The sequence below is a fragment of the Mobula hypostoma genome, chromosome X2 (genome assembly GCF_963921235.1).
Source record: "Mobula hypostoma chromosome X2, sMobHyp1.1, whole genome shotgun sequence".
Lineage (NCBI taxonomy): Eukaryota > Metazoa > Chordata > Chondrichthyes > Myliobatiformes > Myliobatidae > Mobula > Mobula hypostoma.
In genome coordinates, this window is record NC_086129.1 from 39,527,107 (window position 1) to 39,549,144 (window position 22,038).

General features: G+C 41.9%; 1 long non-coding RNA gene across 3 annotated transcripts in view; it reads left to right on the top strand.

Moving 5' to 3' along the window:
• LOC134340742 (uncharacterized) overlaps nucleotides 1–22,038 on the top strand; it is a 162,219-nt gene that overhangs the window by 133,171 nt on the left and 7,010 nt on the right. For all 3 annotated transcript variants that reach the window (XR_010016620.1, XR_010016621.1, XR_010016622.1), the window contains 3 exons: nucleotides 3,334–3,430; nucleotides 10,301–10,415; nucleotides 10,534–10,639. This is a non-coding gene — a long non-coding RNA (uncharacterized LOC134340742). The remainder of the gene's footprint in view (nucleotides 1–3,333; nucleotides 3,431–10,300; nucleotides 10,416–10,533; nucleotides 10,640–22,038) is intronic.

The window sequence follows — 22,038 nt, forward strand, 5'->3', positions numbered from 1 at the left end:
GCATACTACAAAGGGATTTGTAAACCCAGTAATCCTCTTGTTCATTGGGGCAATATTCCATTTATTTCACTCTGTGCTTTAATCTGGAATTTTAACAACATGAGCAGTTTTACAAATCTCTTGAATCATTTTCTGTGCTTTATGGAGAACATAAAGTCCACAGTGAGGACATTCAGCCCCTTGTGTCTATGCTGGATTGCTCTAAAAATGATTCGGTTATCACCAGTTTCCTAGTTTTTTCACAGCCTGCAAATATTTTCATTTCCGAACATAGTTGCAATTCTCATTTGACTGGTTTTATTAAATCTGCCCCCGCTGTTATTTTAAGTCATCCACTCTGAACATCTGGATGGAAGATGTGGGACAGACTGTGGCCATAAATGATGGATACAACACAGGGAGCGCAAGTGTTGAGGTTAGAGGCTAATGGAATAACGGAAGATCATCTATCAGATAGAGGTCTATCTTGCATCCTGTACAGTATGAAAGAAGTTGTAAGGGGTTTTGTTGTTGTGGAAAATACCTGTGTGAAAGGAGGAGATTCAGAGAGCAGGACGCTGCCACAGCTGAAAAGAATAAGTGAAAGATAAATCAGGAGATAACGGTTAGCCGATGCAAAGCCTACAGAAGGTTAGAGTGAGGGAAGACCAAGGGAGGTGACGGGCTCCACCATTTGGGGCTCTCTGAAAGAATGTCATTGGCCACTGCTGCCAACCGTTTTTCTTTCGTACGGGTATGTTCCTATGGTCCTTAAAGGGTTAACGTCAATGCCGTCGTGAAACCTAAGCGCCTGTAAAAAAAAGGGAACAGACCATCCTGAAGGTTAGAGAGGGAGAGTGATTCACACAAGTGAAGAGGATAACGAGCACGAGCACAGAAGAGTCTAAACGGGTGGCAGCTCTTTGGTGTTTGCCTTGACATCACGGCCTCACATCTGACCTGCTGTGCTTGTGGCAGTGTCCGGAGCATTACAAGCCATTTACTGCTGTGAACTGATGTTTACATGCCTGACTTATCACAGAGCATGCTTAACGGACAGGACACACAGCTACTCCTGTGGAAAAAAAGCACGTCAGGAAATAAACTAGAGATTAGGGAACGAGGCCGTTAAATAGAGGAGAACTCTTACAGTTTTCATTATTTACTTTCACAGGAAGAGAAGGTAAGAAACAGCCTTTAAATTTTGAGAAAGCAATGTTAATGCTGTGATTTCACCTTTTTTCAGAAATATATGAGAGAGTGAGAGAGTTTACTGCAAGCTGTGTTGTTTTCCTATATCATTGCCAAATTTTGGAGTAAAACCCTCAGTCACTGGTAGATTATCTCAGTCTCCCTCTCTGTACTTCAACCATTTTGTATGTAATTTTGTGTCCCCGTTAATTGGACATTGTCCTTTCGAAATCTGAGATTTGGCTTTGAGCCCAGTCCCAGATAAAAGTGACAGAGATCCCCCCCTTGTGCCTTACCAATGGTGAAAGGCCTACATGCATAGTTTGAGACAGTCGCAACCCCTAGCGTTCACAGCACAAAGTGACCTGATTATATCTTTAACTAGTCCAAGCTGCAGAGGAAAGCAGCGTGTATGTACCATTAAAATGTTGGGCTCCTTGTGTTCACAATCTCTCTGAATAATACTAATGCAGTGACAATTAGTATTAAGAAAGGGCATATCTCCGTGCATGGGCTACAACTGTAAGAGATCTCATATACATAAGACGCTTGAGCATATGAAATTTGCGGGTTGTGTAGGTGCATATCGCGGCATATTGACAGACCCCATGCAAAGTTTAAATCCCTCTTCCCCTTAATTTCCTTGTATCCCAACTTTCTGATGGCAGCAGAACTTGAAGTGCTGTATTTAAAAGTGAGAAAACAGTAGTGAGAATGTCTTCTTCCAAGCCTTCATCCGTGTGGAGTTCAAATAATACTGCAAACACATAAGGAACATAACTGCGTGGGTTCCAAGAGACCGTATGCTATGGTTCAGAGGCTCCGTACAGCTCTGAGACACAACAAACAAAAGAGACTTTATCACTTGTTACCCCAGGCTGGATTCAGACTTCGGGCCCCAGAGGTGAAAGGGCAGCATGCAGGCAAAAGATTGATTTCAACTACATGATTTAATGGTGATAATTCCTAGCCATTTTAAGGTTTCCCTTTGAGATGATATAGACTATAATTTGACTTTAGACATGAGTGTAAAATGGGCGAGTTTCCATCCGTTGGAATTATATGCCATGTCCAAAATTACCTCACTGAAGTCTTTTTAACTGAAGATTAGACTGGACACATAGCAAGTGTGTAAAATTACACAGCCCGTTTTTTTTTAAATAAAAATGCTGCACAAGTGAATTTCAGCCCCATTATCTTCTGGGTATTTTGTTTAGAATCAACTTGTCAAGCTCAGTATATATCTCACTGAATGAAAATTGTAAAGGCAATTAGCGAATCCAGTCCTGACCACTTACATCAATACAGAGCTTGATGGACATCCTGTGGTAACAAGGAAAGCTGAAAAATAATGAACAAGTGTGCCCTGTAACCTAATAGGTAAGATCAGTGTGCAGTGTGATGGAGACCTTCGTAGATCAGAAGGGTCCATGTTCTTTCTCAGAAAGTGTGCTATGTTTCAGCTGGTTGAATGAAGCAAATAGCTTCAATGCTTCTAAAACAGGGTGTGGAAAATTCAGTCAGCTTTCCTATGAAAGAAAGCTATACTGTAATGTTTGCGTATAACAAATCCTGGGAGAATTGTGTTTGTGTGCAGAAACACACATCAGATGAGGACAAAATTGTGCCCAACTGTAATGCTGGATTCAGTGCAATAGGGTACATACCAATATCATGAGGGGTAGTCATTTTGCAAACCGGCACTCAAACTGTTTTGCAGGCTTAGTGTCTTTAGAAGAGAGAGGAAGAGAAAAAAATGGGAATAAGGCTGCTAATAAACACTGACCAGCACTTTTTCTATTGCTTGACTGGTTCAGAAGAGGTTAGGGGGATGCTTCTGAGAAAATAATTCTGGGGAGACCTCAGGAGATCCATGTTAATATAGTTTTTATTATTATTGGAGCATATTGTATGTGGCAAGTCCATACCATTTTACTGTATCGAAAAATTACACTTTACTGTAAATAATTTTTGTAGAAAAGACAATCTTTTGATGATGTTGAGAATGTTTTCCTTAAGGTACTTTTCCTGCTCTCTTTTCTTCTACACCTGATGTATTACTTGTGACTTGTTGACCCTGTTTAGGTACTCAATAGTACCTCTCATTACTGGCTGCAAATACCAGCATATAATAACTGAGACCCTCCTTCTTCCTTTACACAGGATTGACAGCCTTTAGGAATGTCCTGGCATCTGCAGAAGGTGAAGATTGGCCTTTAGGATCCTCACAAGCAACTCCCCAGGAGCAATATCTGAACAGGTATAAGAACTTATTCCATTTTTGACATTTCCTTTGAACATTTTTATTTATTAGATACATATATGTTGGAACTGAGGTGGATGGGCTAGTAATTCTATGGAATAACCTAAAAGAATACATCCAACCAGAGTAGGCAACCATACCCTTCTTTGGGCTTCATTAGATCACACTCTGAGCACTTGCATGGATCTTAAACTCGGAGAAGTTCCAAGCGTGGTGTTGTTAAACTGAGTGCGGGCACGGGAGAGTGGCAATAGAACATTGTCCCAGTCTCCGCTGAGCTTGATGAGTTTCTGGACATGTTTCCAATCACAGTGAAGTGGGCTAATGTGAAGCAGACAAAAGCCTGCTGAGGTTGTTTACATAGTAGACACTCACACTCACACTCACACTCACACTCACACTTGATCCTTTCTGAATGACCTCATAAACCAGTAAATGATGGGGTGCCTCCAGCTGAAGCTGTGACCGCACTGTCTTAGCAGGGAAGCTTTCTTTGCTTTGGCTCTTGTCACCTCAACAAAGGCTCTATGCTGTCTGCAATTGTGTGGGCTTTATTTAAATGCAAAGCAATAAATCTCTGTTGACCGATACTTGCAGATTTTTGTCCACATGATTTTAAAATCCTTGCAGATACCCTCATGGCCTCACCAGCCCTCGGTCCTCTCAGTTTATCTCTCAGGCTGAAATTTCAGTTCTTCTGATGTACCGTTCGTCTTCCCTTCAGCTACAGTGCCTCTGAACTGTGAACAAAATTGCAACATTCAGCATCAGGATCAGTGACATATTACATGAAATTTGTTGCTTTGCAGCAGCAGTACAGTGTAATACATAAAAATGACTAAGTTACGACCAAGAAATGTGTTAAAAATTAGTAGTACAAGAGAGAGCAAAATAGTGAAGTTGTGTTCATGGGTCCATTCAGATATCTGATGGCAGAGGGAAAGTAGCTGTTCCTGAATGTCTTCAGGCTCCTGTACCTTCTTCCTGATGGTAACAATGAGAAGAGGGCATGTCCTGGGTGGTGGGGGTCCTTAATGATGGACACCACCTTCTTGAGACATCGCCTTTTGAAGATGTCCTCGATGGTAGGGAGGCCAGTGCCCATGATGGAGCTGGCTGAGTTTACGACCCTGTGCAGCATTTTCCGGTCCTGTGCAGTGGCACCTCCATAGCAGTCGCTGATGCGACCAGTTAGGATGCTCTCCACAATACTGTAGAAATCTGCAGAAATTTTCTAGTGTCTGGTGACATACCAAATCTTCTCAAAGTCCTAATAAAATATAGCCGCTGACATGCCTTCTTCATAATTGCACATGTTGGGCCCAGATAGTTCTTCGGAGATGTTGACACCCAGGAGCTGAAAGCTGCTTGTCCTGTCTACTGATGATCCCGTGATGAGGACTGGTGTGTGTTCCCTCGACTTCCCCGTCCTGAAGCCCGCAATCAATCATTCTGGATACTGAGCCCTTAAATCCTCCACTGACTTGGCACATTTGACCTAAGTTATTTCCAATGACTCTGTTTCATTCGTCTCTCTTGTTCCAATTGCTGCTTCATTTCCTGTCCATTCTTTTACCTGCATGTCTCAGTCCAGGAAAGCACAGTGCGATATTTTGACAGTTCTTAAAATGATGCAATAGTTATTAATTACTGAAAGATCAATTATTGCTGGAACCAGGTATTCAGTCATGTTGTTGTACGTACAGCAACTGTAATGTCTTTTATTTAATGCAGTGCTCTCAGCACTGACAGAACATCTGGGAGATGTAATTTTTGAAAAAAATACATAGAATTAGTAAAGGAGCAATTAGGATGACCAAATGCTTTGTAGGAAGATCAGATTTTATGGAGGGTCATGGAAGAAGATGAGGAAGAGATAGTAAATTGCAAAAGGTGAGCTGCAGGTGACTGGATAGCTGTCCTTGATGGGTGTAGATATAAAGGAGGATATGACTTATTCTCAACCTATACTATGATTAATCACAGCCTAGAAATAGTCTAGCTGCTACAGAGAACCTTACTGACCCCAGATTAGGGAAGGGAAACACTCCAGAATTCTTGGTGGTTTTAGGTCTGCTGTCTATCACTGAGGTTGTGGGAGGGAACTCCAGATGGGACCTTTATTGGATGTCGGGAATGGAGTGCTGTTCTGCCACCTCGGGTGTCTTTTTGGATACTTTAATTTTTTCTCAGTATTAGCCACTGAAAGGAAAACAGAAGGAATAATGAGACATTTCTGTTTTGATGTTTCAGATGATTTTCTGACTCTATTGTTTCCTTCTGGTGGTGCTCAACAGATTTTGTGTCAACTGCTTTAATTCTCCTTATATCTATAATTCCAAACCTGCCATTAATGAGGTGACCAATGGGAATTCTCCTGTACAGGGATGCTGGATATGAATAGACAGACAAACTGGTCCAGTCAGGAACATATCATTTGATTCATCAAGCCTGCACCACACTCATAGCCAGAACATAATGTTTAAAGACATCCCCTTCCCCTCTCTCCCACTTTGCTCTCCTTCCCCCTCACCTGACACATCCATCAACCCAAATACTCCTCCATATCTCATCATCTCCTGGGTGAGTCATTTTTTTTTTAAAGTTAAGGCAAAAATACAGCAGAAGATTTCTTTCAGTTGATGAAAATCTGCACAGGGAAGATAAAAATAATTTACTAGCTCATGATCTGACCATCTTATCAGACTGCCATTTGACATCAAATACAGTATAGTCAGACTTTACTTTGGCTCTATCTCTGAACGGAAGCTTTGGCAGTAGGCATGATGTCACAGGCTGTGCTGAAGATAGTTTTAACCCCATATACTGATTGACTCTTCAGAACTATTCCACTCACAACATGGCATGAACAAAGCAGTGTTGGTCATCAGAAAGCAGAGCCTGACTATACACTCCTCCACTGGCCGCTCTTGAGTTATCAATGTTTCTTTATTTACTGTACTCCCAGGCACAACTGAGTAGGTGCAAAACTGTAACGTCCTGCTCTTATCATATTCCATTCAGCTGCTCACAGCAAAGATAGATAGATAGATATACTTTATTGATCCCGAGGGAAATTGCATTTCGTTACAGCTGCACCAACCAAGAATAGGGCATAAATATAGCAATACGAAAACCACAAACAATCAAACAACAATATGCAAACTATGCCAGATGGAAATAAGTCCAGGACCAGCTTATTGGCTCAGGGTGTCTGACCCTCCACAGGAGGAGCTGCAAAGTTCCATGGCCACAGGCAGGAACAACCTCCCATTACGCCCAGTGTTGTATCTCGGTGGAATATGGCCGGAGTCCAACAGCAAAAAGTTCAATATCCGGGCTACAAAAGTAGGGACCATTCCACTGTGGCTGCATCCCTACATGCAGAAATTTTTTCCCCTACATTTTGGCCAAACCAGTTTACATTCAAATTTTAAAAAATGTTCACAAGATAGACTTGTAGGGTTTCTGAATCGTGTATCTTCAAATATTTTTCTTTTGGGGGATCATTTCACACGTGTTGTCTGCTGATTTCACTATAGTGAAAGAGTGATAACATTTTAAAAATACTTCAGGTCATATCTTAATATTTCTTATTATTTCGTTTTCTTCTTCTTTTGGGTCCTTAGTGGCAGTGGAGCATAGGCCATCAATGGCCCCCCCCCCCCGTCTCCATCGTCCAAAGTCGATGATATGGTTGGAGTTCATCAATGTTTCTGTCATCCATTTTGTCCACTGTACAGGGATTGGCCCATTCAGCTTCACCAGTGCCCGGTTGTCCAGCCTTACCAATTCCACCTCTCACAACGGGGACTTCAAGAGGCTTCTTATTTTCATTATTGCTTAATAATGCAAATGGGAGTTGAACATCAGGAATACAGAAATACAACAATAAATGTTTAAATCTAGATGCACTTCCTTTTATCAACATTTTCCTTGTTTTTTTTTACTTTAGATTCCTTTTTTTTCCTTTTCATGTGCTCTACATAATGATACCTTGTTCCACATTTTTATGAATAGTGTGCAAAAAATCAAAAAGGATATACTAAACCTTTAGAAAATTTTAGTCAAGCCTTTTCTAGACTATTGCATTTGGGTCTGGACAGCACAGTTGGGGAAGGATTTTGACTGATTGGAAAAGTTTTCTGAACTGGGGCCAGACTTGAAGGACTGAAGTCATATGAAGAGGATCAAGAACATGAAGTTATTCTCTTCCAGGAAGAGGTTATAGGAAGATTTGATGCAGGTTTCATGAAGGGTTAAAGAGAAACATTTTCCAGTGGCAGAAAAACCAGCAACCAAAATACACAAATTAAGGCAGTTGGCAGAAGAACCAGAAATGACATGAGGAAGTGTATTTATATTCAATAAACTGTGAGTTGGAATGCCTGAAACATGACAGAAACAGATTAAATAACGACATTCAACAGAGAATTGAATGTACTTTTGAAGGGGAAAAGAAACAGGCCTGTGGGGAAAAAGCATTAAATGAAATACAGGGCCAAATATTTCCCTCCTGTGCTATGTCATTTTTGATCCTATAAACACTCTGTGCAATGTCTAACATTTGTATACTGCTTGTGTAATGTGTCACATGCCCTTTTAGTACTTCCTATCTCTTTAAATTTCACTGATGAACAACTTCCCATTCCCACAGATGTATGTTCCATTTATTTGTCCCACCAGCACCTGGGCAGTGAGTAATGATTCCCAGGATCTGAATCCAGTCAATGTACTACCATCCAGATGGAATTAGCAACACCTTGTAACCTTTTAGATTTGAATAAGAGTATTAGAAAAAAATAGACCCTGATAAATTTGGTAGATGATTTTCTCTACAAACTACTTCATCAAATTGAGTGACTGGAAGCAGTTAATCTCCCTTGCAGAGTTTGATACTTTGGTTTGGAGTCTTCTGCCCAATGTGAAGACGAACACTGTGAAAAGTTCCCAAGTTTGATCTCTGCATGGTTAGCTCTTCCAAGAATCTGTCTGGACAACCTTTTGTAGTGTTGGAACCAATACTGTCTTTGATCACTAACTAGTGACTCAGTGGATTCCAGAATTGACTAGTCTAAGGCTTTCTAACCCTGGAAACATTTACCACCTTAACCTCATTATGTGAAAAAGCTACTGCCTGTCTTTTGACCACTCAACTTGATTACTTCAAAGCAAGCCAGGCCAGCATTCCCATTCTACTCTCTGTAGATTAAGGGTTACCCAGAACTAAGCTGTCATGTTCCAATAAGCCTCTGACTGCTGAACCACATTGAGCCCTGGTTAGACTCCTGCCACTAATGTTAATGCCTTCAACTGCCAAAGGGTTTTCTTGCTAGAAAAAAACTGTTATGTTCCTTTAATTTGCTTCTAAAATCCTCCAAACTACCAAGCTTTAGGTTATCTACTCTAACGGCTCCTTATATGGCTCAGTGACATATTATTTATTTTTATTTAGAGATGGGCTCTTCTGGCCCAATGAGCCTGCACTGCTGAATTTAATAGCACTGCTGAGAAGCACATTGGGGTGTTCCACTAAGTTAAAAGTGCAATTACATTATTTTGGCATTTAATGCAGGGAGGTAAAAGTCTGTGAGCTGATTAATTTCTGTATATAACTTGTTTTGTTTAACTGACCTACATCATGGTTCAAGCACAACAATCAGGAGTCTGAAATATTTACATTCAGAGAGAAGACAAGACATTATGTATGAAATTATACAAACCTTATTTAGAATTAAAATGATGGGACTCTGTATATGTTTTATGTGGATTCCAGCACATGCTGGAATTAGAGGGAATGAGCAAACAGATAGAGTAGCAAAGGAGGCAATTAGACGAGCAGATGTGGACATTCAAATAAGTTACAGTAAAGGAAAATGGGAAAACATTATTAAAAGAGGAATGTTAAAAATGTGGAGAAAACAATGGGATGAAGAGAGAACAGGAAGACATCTCTATAATATCCAGAAAGAAGTGGGATGGTCGAGGAACGCAGGAAAGAGCAGGAAGGAGGAGGTGATAATATGGAGATTGAGGTCTGGGCACACAGGGTTAAATAGCGCATTGTTTTTAATGAAGAAACACAATAATGGGAGGTGTGAGTATTGTAATCAACCAGAAATAGTTGAGCATGCATTGGTGAGGTGTCCAAGATATAATCAAGAGAGGGGATGGTTGATTTTAAAGTTATGGAATAAAATACATTTTAACCTTAACAATATTTTGCAGAAAGGATCACAGGATTATTGCTTTAAATATATAGTGCAGCTCCTTAAGGATACAGGTCTTAATTTATAGAATTTGATACCGATATAAATATATAGGATTTCGATATCCTGACTCACACTCCAGTTCAGAAGGTGGCGGTAATGCACCTTAAAGCTGTTTGACAACTGCCATAAAAACTCAGAAGATGAAGAAGAAGAAAACTTACAAAAACATGAACACAAGAGATTCTGCAGATGCTGGAAATCTTGAGGAACACAAACAAAACACTAGAGGAACTGGGCAGGTCAGGCAGCATCTATGGAGGGGAATAAACAGTCGACATTTCAGGCTCAAGCTCTTCAGCAGGACTGGTGCATCTTGCCACGAAAGGTTGACTGTTTAATCCCTTCCATAGATGCTGCTTGACTTGCTGAGTCCCTGCAGCATTTTTTGTGTGTTACATAAACACACACCCTTTCATGGGGCATTTGACTATGGTTGCCAGCTCTGGTTGGCCATGTATCCAGAGGATTGTTCACATGATTTCCCACTCTATCTTTCCCCATCTGGAATGCTTTCATAACTGATCATCTATAGTATTTAAAATAAATTGAAGAAAACATTTTTTTCAGTGCATATTTTTCTTCCTGATTTTCTCAGCAATGTCCTGGAATTTCATTGTTCATTTCACGGACTCCAAGACAATTCAGGAGAATTGGCAAACCTTAGACAAGTCTGGGATTTGACTCATGGCATACTTGGAAAGCCCTAAAAGGTATAAAAACAAATAATTTCTTCTTCCTACAGACCAGTGTAATGTTATAACAATAAATACTTAAAGCTGCCTTTTACATTTATTTTGCCGAAGTGGCTAATAATTATATATGTTGCAGGGGACCAGAACTGTTGCTGAGCAACAGGCCAAATCCAGTGTGGAATTGTGGAATCCAATTAGATCTGGGTCAATGAAAAGCAACAAAATAGACATTTTTGTGGGAGGTAAGCAACATGCAAATAGGTGGAGGATTGGAAGATGTGACTTGTAGTTATTTGCAGTCTTTGGTTCCTTTGGATTTTAGTACTGAGTATCCTTGTGTGTCATTCACATCCAAGAATTTCCATTTGAACCTTAACACTAAATGTAATCCTAAACAATGTTCCTTCTAAGGTGTGCATATGTGCGCGCGCACACATCGCTTGCTATTAGCGCACACGTCTTTTGCTACTAGCGCACAAAGGAATTTAAACTGCGCACAAAAGGTTGTCACCCTCTACCTCATTGGCATGTTAAGTATATTTCACGATCATGCACAATTGCATTTCCTTTGCTGGTTTCTGATGCGGACGGTGTTGACAACCTGGAGTTTGTGATGATTTGTCTACAGATTTTAGAGCTGGTGTATTTATACTGTTTTTATTGAAGAAATTTATTGACTCACTATGTCAAATTCCAAAAAAAGCAAAGGACGCAAAGCGCAAAAGAACTGCAAGCTCATTTAAAGCAGAATGGCTTGATGACCATTACAAATATGTTTAATAACATGAAAAGATTGATATCATTACATGCTGTTGTGTAGTATATGAGAAATAAGACTCATTGATGTGTATTGTTTTATTTCTTTTAAACAAGGAACAACAAACTGTACTTGGTAGTTTATTATCCTTAGGATAGCTTTACGTTTACTCCCACTGAAAAATTCAGTGCACACATGTTGTCACCGGGCAAAAAAATTGCACAGTACAAGATTTTTGCGCACACTAGTCATTACAAATTAGAGGTACATTGATCCAAAACCAGTCAGATTCCTTCTATCCAAACTCGCATTCTCCTATTTGCTGCAAACCATTTATTCTGGGAAACTATTCACAATTTTTAACTGTAATTTTAAATTGTACCAGGAGCCCTCTATTTTGCCATGCATATGTGAGATTTTTAAGAAATTTCTACTGTATGATCAATCCTAAAAATGGATGGAGCCAAGATGTAAAATATATACTCTTGTCCACTTTCTTATGTGTGTCTGTACATCTGCTTATTAATGCAATTATCTTATCAGCCAATCACGTGGCAGCAACTCAATGCATAAAAGCATGCAGACATGGTCAAGAGGTTCAGTTGTTGTTCAGGCCAAATGTCAGAATGGGGAAGAAATGTGATCTAAGTGACTTTGACCATGGAATGATTGTTGGTACCAAACAGGGTGGCTTGGGTATCTCAGAAAATGCTGATCTCTTGAGATTTTCATGCATGCCTGTCTCTAGAGTTTACAGAGAATGGTGCAAAAAACAAAAAAAAAAATCCAGTGAGCGGCAGCTCTGTGGGTGAAAACGCCTTGTTATTGAGAGAGGTCAGAAGATAATGGCCAGACTGGTTCAAGCTGACAGGAAAGCAACAGTAACTCAGATAACATACACTACAACAGTAGTGTGCAGAGGAGCATCTCTAAATGCACAATATGCTGAACCTTGAAGTGGATGGACTACAGCAGGAGAAGACTACACCAGGTTCCACTCCTGTACCTAATAAAATGGCCACTGAGTGCATGTCTGAAATGCTGGTCTGTTTCACAGCACATCTGATTTGTGTCCTTTGACTGCAGCAAAGAGGGATAAAACAGCTGGGAGTGGGGATCTGAATGGCCAAAGAGTTAATCAATCAGTTGCTAATCACTCACTTGCCAGAGGATTAATTGTGCAGTGAGTTAAAAGGAACTGAGACAGATTGGTGAGTAAAGAGTTAAATAGTTTGGTGTTAACTGTGCAGGGGGTAAATTATTAGGGGAAAACAGACTGGAGTTAGTTGGGGAAGGACTAACCAGATAAGGGTGCTAAATTTTGAATTGAATAGGGAAGAAGCAGCAGCCCTGGATTAATAACAGGGGCATTAATCAAATAGGTCTAGGGAAAGGGGGTTAAACAGGCTGGGTGTTAAGCAGTCAGGGGTTAATTGGGCTGGGGGTTAAATGAGACAATGCTTCAGTGTGCAGTGATTTTCTGTTAACTTTCATGTAACCAATCAGGACCAGATTTCCCCTCCAATATATCTGTTATTGTAATCACATGTTCTGTAAGCAACACACACAAAATGCTGGAGGAACTCAGCAGGGCAAGCAGTATCTATGGAAAAGAGTAAACAGTTCTGCTGAAGGGTCTTGGCCTGAAACGTCGACTGTTTACTCTTTTCCATAGATTCTGCCTGGCCTGCTGAGTTCCTCCATTATTTTGTGTGTGGTGCTTTGGATTTCCAGCATCTGTAGACTTTCTCCTGTTTGTTCTGTAAGTTTTCAGTTTGTAACATAATTTGTGAATATAATGCAACACACATAAAAAATGCTGGTGGAACGCAGCAGGCCAGGCAGCATCTATAGGAAGAGGTACAGTTGACGTTTCGGGCCGAGACCCTTCCTCAGGACTAACTGAAAGAAGAGATAGTAACAGGTTTGAAAGTGGGAGGGGGAATCCAAAATGATAGGAGAAGACAGGAGCGGGAGGGCTGGAGCCAAGAGCTGGACAGGTGATTGACAAAAGGGATACAAGGCTGGAGAAGGGAGAGGATCATGGGATGGGAGGAGCAGGGAGAAAGAAAGAAGGGTGGAGGGGAGCCCAGAAGATGGGCAAGGGGTTATAGTGAGAGGGACAGAGGGAGAAAAAAGACAGAGAGAAAAAAATAATAAATAAATAAGGGATGGGGTAGGAAGGGGAGGTGGGGCATTAATGGAAGTTAGAAAAGTCAATATTCATGCCATCAGGTTGGAGGCTACCCAGACGGAATATAAGGTGTTGTTCCTCCAACCTGAATGTGGCTTCATCTTGACAGTAGAGGAGGCCGTGGATAGACATATCAGAATGGGAATGGGACGTGGAATTAAAATGTGTGGCCACTGGGAGATCCTGCTTTCTCTGGCGGACAGAGCGTAGGTGTTCAGTGAAATGGTCTCCCAGTCTGCGTCGGGTCTCGCCAATATATAGAAGTCCGCACTGGGAGCACCGGATGCAGTATATCACCCCAGCCGACTACCCGGTGAAGTGTCTACTCACCTGGAAGGACTGTCTGGGGCCCTGAACGGTGGTGAGGGAGGAAGTGTAAGGGCATGTGTAGCACTTGTTCCGCTTATAAGGATAAGTGCCGGGAGGGAGATCGGTGGGGAGGGATGGGGGGGACGAATGGACAAGGGAGGCGCGTAGGGAGCGATCCCAGCAAAAGCAGAAAGAGAAGGGGAGGGAAAGATGTGCTTAGTGGTGGGATCCCGTTGGAGGTGGCAGAAATTACGGAGAATTATATGTTGGACCCGGAGGCTGGTGGGGTGGTAGATGAGGTCAAGGGGAACCCTATTCCTAGTGGGGTGGCGGGAGGATGGGGTGAGAGCAGATGTGCGTGAAATGGGAAAGATGCATTTGAGAGCAGAGTTGATGGTGGAGGAAGGGAAGCCCCTTTCTTTAAAAAAGGAGGACATCTCCTTCGTCCTGGAATGAAAAGCCTCATCCTGAGAGCAGATGCGGCGGAGACGGAGGAATTGCGAGATGGGAATGGCATTTTTTCAAGAGACAGGGTGGGAAGAGGAATAGTTCAGGTAGCTGTGAGAGTTTGTAGGCTTATAGTAGACATCAGTGGATAAGCTGTCTCCAGAGACAGAGACAGAAAGATCTAGAAAGGGGAGGGAGGTGTCAGAAATGGACCAGGTAAACTTGAGGGCAGGGTGAAAGTTGGAGGCAAAGTTAATGATGTCAACGAGCTCAGCATGCGTGCAGGAAGCAGCGCCAATGCAGTCATCGATGTAGCGAAGGAAAAGTGGGGGACAGATACCAGAATAGGCACGGAACATAGATTGTTCCACAAAGCCAACAAAAAGGCAGGCATAGCTAGGACCCATACGGGTGCCCATGGCTACACCTTTAGTTTGGAGGAAGTGGGAGGAGCCAAAGGAGAAATTATTAAGAGTAAGGACTAATTCCGCTCGACGGAGCAGAGTGGTGGTAGAGGGGAACTGATTAGGTCTGGAATCCAAAAAGAAGCGGAGAGCTTTGACACCTTCCTGGTGGGGGATGGAAGTATATAGGGACTGGACATCCATGGTGAAAATAAAGCGTTGGGGGCCAGGGAACTTAAAATCATTGAAAAAATTCAGAGTGTGAGAAGTGTCACGAACATAGGTGGGAAGGGATTAAACAAGGGGGGATAAAACCGTGTCGAGGTATGCAGAAATGAGTTCGGTGGGGCAGGAGCAAGCTGAGACAATGGGTCTACCTGGACAGGCAGGTTTGTGGGTCTTGGGTAGGAGGTAGAAACGGGAAGTGCGAGGTGTGGGAACTATAAGGTTGGTAGCAGTGGATGGGAGATCCCCTGAGTGGATATAGTCGGTGATGGTGTGGGAGACAATGGCCTGGTGCTCCTTAGTGGGGTCATGATCGAGGGGTAAATAAGAGGAGGTATCCGCGAGTTGTCGCTGTGCCTCGGCAAGGTAGAGGTCAGTACGTCAGACAACAACAGCACCCCCCTTATCGGCGGGTTTTATAGTAAGGTTAGGATTAGTGTGGAGGGAGTGGAGAGCAGAGCGTTCGGAAGGAGTGAGGTTGGAATGGGAACAAGGTGTGGTGAAGTCGAGACGGTTGATGTCCCGTCGGCAGTTAGCAATAAAGAGATCCAGAGCGGGGTGTCCATGAAGAGGAGGAGGGTTGAAGATGGGAGAAGGGGTCATTGGTGGGGGTGGAAGAGTCCTTGCCGAAGAAGTAGGCTTGAAGACGGAGCCGGCAGAAGAAGAGTTCAGCGTCATGGCGAACGCAGAACTCGCTGAGGTGTGGGCAAAGGGGGACAAAGGTAATGCCCTTAACTGAGAACAGAGCGGTTTGCCTCAGAGAGTGGAAGATCGGAAGGAATGGTAAAGACCTGGTACAGACGAGAGCTGGGATCAGAGGGGGGAGGGAGGCTGGTGGTGTCAGTGGAGAGGGTAGGGTTGGGGTGAGAGGAAGATGGAGCCTCTGAGGGCCCAGGAGCTGACAGTGGGATCTGATGGAGACGGGGATAATGATTAGATTAAGCCAGCCCATCTTAAAAGCTAACCTTTACATACGCAGAAATACAACTAAGTCAAATTGTTCTGTGACAGCACCATAGTGAAAATTTTCAAGTGAAATTTTTAATAGCAGTGTACTGTGCATGGACTTGTATATGATGCAATCCTGTATGTATCCGATGTATAACCATACTATTTGTGCAATATCTTACAACGAATCCAAACCAGTTGTAAAACATGATTTGTCGTAAATAACACAACCACTGAATTAATAGTTTAGTTAATTTCAAAAGGAACTTAGGCAATCACATGAGGGAAAGGGACTAGAAATATTGTTGAAAGGCAGAGCTGAAGTATCAGGAATGAGCAGAGATTTGTGTGGAGTATGAACACCAGCACAGAATAGTTGGACTGAATTATCTCTTCCTTAAATTTTAAGTAATTATCCTGTGTATAATTCACAGAGCAAAAGGGACTATTTGAATCAGAATTAAGTTTAATATCACCAGCATATGTTGTGAAATTTGTTGACTTTGTGGCAGCAGTACAATGCAATACACAATAATAGGCAAAAAAACTGTGAATTACAATAAATATATCTGCAGAATTCCTCGTGTTTACATAAATATATATACTGTATTCTTCTTCTTGTGCCCTTAACTCCTGGTGGAGTCGTGGGGGCACCATCATGACAAGCTTTGCACCAGCTTTTTGGTGTGCTCATCATGCGGCGTGTCTTGGGCATCTGAAACCCGGCGGAGCCCATCCCTCTCCAGGTTTGACCACAGCCGATTTCCTCCAACTAGGTGGCTCGCCTTGGTCGTGAATATGCGGCCGTTATAGTTCATCTGAGAACCTTTCCGTCCTGGCCGGTGACTTCATCATGGAAGTCATTCGCCCAGTGGTGCTGTGGTTTATCACGTGGTTTATCCCGCCAACTGAAGCGGTTTACCAGGGTATTGCGCTTGGAGCCAGCGCGTGAGAGATTTAGGAGATGGACGAGGACTAGTGATGCCCGTCCACCCTGTCTGATAGGGAGCAGCATGCCAGACATCAAAGGTAAAGACTCCATCTGGAGTCCCCTATACCTATATACTGTATATTAAATAGTTAAATTAAATAGTGCAATAATAGAAATAAGAAAGTAGTGTGTTCATGGGTTCAATGTCCATTCAGAAATCAGATGGCAGAGGGGAAGAAGCTGTTTCTGAATCACTGAGTGTGTGCCTTCAAGCTCCTGTACCTCCTTCCTGATGGTAGCAACGAGAACAAGGCATGACCTGGGTGATGGGGGTCCTTGATGATGGATGCTGCCTTTTTGAGGCACTGCTCCTTAAAGGTACTCTGGATATTACGGGGGCTAGTGCCCATGATGGAGCTGACTGAGTTCACAACTTTCTGCAGCTTATTTCGATCCTGAGCAGTAGCCCCCTCCCCCCGTACCAGACGGTGATGCAGCCAGTTAGAAAACTCTCCACAGTACTTCTGTAGAAATTTGCGAGTGTCTTTAGTGGCATACCAAATCTCCTCAAACACCTAATGAAATATAGCTGATGTCGTGCCTTCTTTGTAGTTGTATTGGGCCAGGCAGCATCTATAGGAAGAGGCGCAGTCGACGTTTCAGGCCGAGACCCTAAGTTAGTCCTGACGAAGGGTCTCGGCCTGAAACGTCGACTGCGCCTCTTCCTATAGATGCTGCCTGGCCTGCTGCGTTCACCAGCAACTTTGATGTATGTTGCTTGAATTTCCAGCATCTGCAGAATTCCTGTTGTTTGTAATTGTATTGGTATGTTGGGTCCAGGATAGATTCTCATAGATATTGACACCAATTTGAAATTCCATTTGGCCACTCATGGTTCTGCTAACCTCTTGCTGTTTTATGTTGGCCACTTTTTAATTTTCAAGTATATGTTTAAATTCCTTTTGAAAGTTAAATGTTGGTTATTCATAACAGTTGTCTATAGAGGCTAACATGTGCTTTGTTATGTGTACAACCCAGTGCAGCCTCTGCTTTATCATGGACATCACACTGTCCAGCAGGTGTATCGCGTAGACTTGCTTTTATTGTACTGTGCTTCTTGTATCAGATTTTTTTTGCAGTACTAAATAAGAAATAAAACCATTTGAAAAGAAAAGAAGGGATATTTTGACAAATGGCGACCCAGAACAACTCTTAGGTCTTTCTGCAACCAGTCTCGTTGAAATGTATAGCTTTGAGCTGGTGTACTTGTTTTGAAGAAGCTGGGCGACTTTGGAATGGAGTTGTGTGAAAAAAAAGGGTCAGGGGCTTTCGTCTGAAAATCTAGCTTGCCTCTCCTATTTGGCAATCTGACCCATGGGTCACAAGCTGTGGTTCCAGGTTTATTGATGTTCTGCGGGGGGATGGGGTATTGGAGGGAGAGAGCGAGAAACTTGTCTGGGTAGTGCGTTGTTCGGACTTTGTACATTCCTAGCTCCTAGGGGGTGTGGACTCGCAGAAGGAGCTACCATTGGGAGGGAGTAATGCGTATTAAAAATGCTCAAACTCAGCTTCTTGGTCTGAGCATGCTCTGTTTACTTTTCCATATGTCCGTCAAAGCCTTGTAGTCTAAACTTACTGGAAGATTATATAGAGTGGATTTTGCTTTGCAAGAGGGACACCTGATTGACAGCGTCCCTTCTGAGCAGATAAGCTAACAAACTGTAGACTTTTCTGATTGAACTTTAACCGAGGAAACGCATTGTTTACAGGAATAGAGCAAAAAAATCTTTGGGAAGAGAGAATACAAGAGGGGAAGTTTACTTTTAAAAAAGCAGAGCAACCTGTGGAATCGAGGACTTCCAATAGGTCAGTACACAGGCTGAGGGATGGTTAATCTTTCTTACCATTTCAGAGACCTTTTTTAAAATGTTTATTTCTTAAAGTTGAAGGACGACTTCAGAGCACGTGTTCTGGTCTGGCTACCTACATTTTCCCGCAGAGAGAGAGAAAATCTGTAAGAATTTTGATATATTTTGGAAATGTGTTATTTTTTTTTAGGAAATGTTGTTTTAAAGCTTTCAATTAAATAATTTTAGAGATTGTTCTTCGAAGTTGTGCAGTTTCTCATCTCTACTTGTCAGACACGTGCACATGCGTGCAAGCATATGCATAAACGCACACGTATGTAGGCACGCACAAATATACACACTTCGAAAAAAAGCCCTTTATACTTAATATGCATCCCCCTCTGAATCCTTGTCCTTTTTTTTATTCTTAACCGACTTGCTCGGTGCTCTGTAGTTGTGGGTGCGTGAATAGCTGGCTTTGTGCTTTCAGCCTGGCGAGACGTGGGACCAACCCCCAAAAGCTCTTTGTCAAAGTGTATTAAAAGATAACATGCGTCTTCGCTGGAAATTTAGCAGCCTGGAGATTATACCCCACAATCCTGGAAACTTTTTTTTCCCCCTTAGTTCAAAATTTCCACTGCATTTTGTGATTAATTTTTCCCCCCTGAAGCAAATGGTAGACTGAATGTTGCGGTATAAAGGTATAGAGAATCAAACTGTATTCTACGTAAAACAAAGTGATTAACAACTCATGCAGATTTCAATAATTGCTGATATTTTCTAAGAAAATGCAGTCGATTCTTAACCTCTGACTCGTCTTGCATTATTCTCAGTTTCCAATTTTCCAGGTGCTTTATCCTCACTCCCTTATTCTTTCACTTTCTGAATCATGCGTTTACTTTTATTTGGCTCTTGTATCTCTCCCTTCTACTTTATGAGTACACCTTTGTGTTCATGTGTGTTTTTGTTTGACAGTTTATGTTCTTTTGTAAAGGTATTTGTGTGAATCTGTGTGAAAGTATGCCTGTATGCATCAGTCTGAGAAGTTGCATGTGAGTGTGCAAGTGAGAGAGAGAAAGAAGTTTGCGCAAATGATATAAAATTTGGTATTTGCAATTTTGCTCAGAATTTGAAATGCATTGCTCAAAGTTGCTTGCTTTTGCCTGCTCTAATTGGTTGTATGCTGCTATGAAAGATTACCATTGTTGCATTTTGAACATTGTTAATAAATGTTACAATTATGTGGATCACGGATGTTCTTTGTGGTTTCTGTGCAGAACTGATAATTTCCAATGGTATGGTTTTCAATCAAATGCATTGATAAGGTTGCGAGGTAATAGGACTTTTATGCATTCACACATTCATGCTTCTTACATCACCTTCAGCTTGAGTACAATTCAGTCCCATGTAAATTTACTAAACTAGAGTGTTAGCGTCTTGGAGGAGATAGGTGCTTGCTTGTAATTCCTTGTAAAATGTGTTACTGATCTTGTGCTGTGGCATGGGGCTAATCTGACCTTCATGGGGTTAAGGAGGTAGAAGGGACAGTGGGTGCAATGCAAGGGGACGCCCCTGTTTTTTAAAAACAGAGTTAGACCTATGTAGCTATTTTTACATTTAAATCAATGAAGTGCAAATTGATCCCATGGTACTAATGTTCTGTGGTGTTCTAACCAGTGCCCAAAGAAATATTTATTGCGCAGCTGGCATACTAAAAGTCAGCAGAGGTGGTATCTGTGATCCTTCTCAAATAAAGGGCAATGCAACTGAAGCTAATCACATGGATCAGGTTATCTGCTTTTGGGACCTTGCTCCATGCAAAATGCCTGCTTTTTCTTGTATTACAATAGAGTAACTTTCAAAAGTAATTTGTTGACAAGAAAACACTTGGATTCCCTTTGATTATGAAAGGTGTTCATATAAATGCTGCTCTTTATGTAATCGATAGGCCGACAACACTGTGCTATTGGAGGGGCTTGCTTTCAGATGAGACATCAAATTTGAGTATTTTGGGGGTTGATACTAAAAGCCCCAAAGTTTGGTGCTGATTGTTCAAGATACCCATTGCATAGTTTCAAGTATAGGAGCAAACCCTCTTGTGTCTTGGGCATCAATACAGGTGTCCCCCGCTTTACAAAAGTTTGCTTTGCGCCACTTCGCTTTTACGAAAGACCTACATTAGTACCTGTTTTCGCTAACCGAAAGAAATCCGAAGAGGATTTTCGCTTTTATGAAAAAAGGCGCCCGCTTTAAACTTGTGTTTACCCCGAGAAAGACTACCATGACCGTGAAGCCTTGCGCGGGCAGGTGTGTGCGCATGCGTGTACGTGCCGATTCTTTTTCTACAAATCGGTTTTGGCTAAATCTTCCCAATTCTGATAAGTGAAACTACACTGTACATACATTATTTCTACTTTATACAGGCTGTGTAGTTATCATATCATCCCTGCTTTTACTATATGTTAGTGTTATTTTTAGGTTTTATGTGTTATTTGGTATGATTTGGTAGGTCATTTTTTGGGTCTGGGAACGCTCAAAATTTTTTCCCATATAAATTAATGGTAATTGCTTCTTTGCTTTACGCCATTTCAGTTTACGAGAGGTTTCATAGGAACGCTGTACTTTCGGATAGCAGGGGAAACCTGTACATCCTCAGCTAGTGATAAATAGAGGCAAGATTCTTTTTTTTTGTAGTCCTTCATAGGTTGATAGTTGGATCTTTTTGGTATCTTTACTAACAATGACAGTAACATTGCCTCGGAGAGAAAACTGAGAGGTTCATGACTGCAGGAGGCTAGATAGTTGGCATCTATGTAGAATAATGCATGTTCCAGAATGATTTACAAACTGAAATATAGTTGAATGGTTAAGGTGGGCACTGGGGAATGGTGTCCATTTTTGGAATAAGATACCTTGGAAAGAATTAAAGGCTGGAATCTAATCAAGAGCTTGGAGTACATCATTAACTGAAACAATTAACCAAGCTTGTTTTTTTTTCTCTGTCTAAACTTTAAGATTAGATTGTTGATCTTATTAATACTTATTCCTTTTACTTTGGCTTTCCTGTCAAGAAGAAGCTAACTGCTACTAATGTGCTACGGCTATGAAAAAATCTAGACTTATCAGTGCCGCCAGAATAACAAACCTTTAAGCACTGACCCACCCCAAACCCGATATTAGCTGTCTGTCACCCATTTCCCAACAGGACCCGATACATGGTGCAGGGGAGCAGGAGGCTTGGGCCTTCAAGCTTTGAGACCCATGCTATTGAATTTCAGATGGCCCCATTTATTGCTTGACAGTCTCTGGTTTCTCCTCAGCATGATTTCTTCAGGGCTTTTTGTGTTTCTAGCTTTCAGCATGCTGAAGTATGTGTGCATGTTCCAGATTACTTTGGCTGTAACCTTTGGTCATGCAGAAGAACATTAAAACATACTGCTGGCATGGTCCCAGAAAGGGACAGGAAGCAGATGTAAATAATCTCCTGTCCCAGTTGATAGGATCCTTGACTTGCAACCCATAGGTCAGGGATTCAGAGGTTTGAGATCTGCACTGACACTCTTGAACTACTGAGGGAGT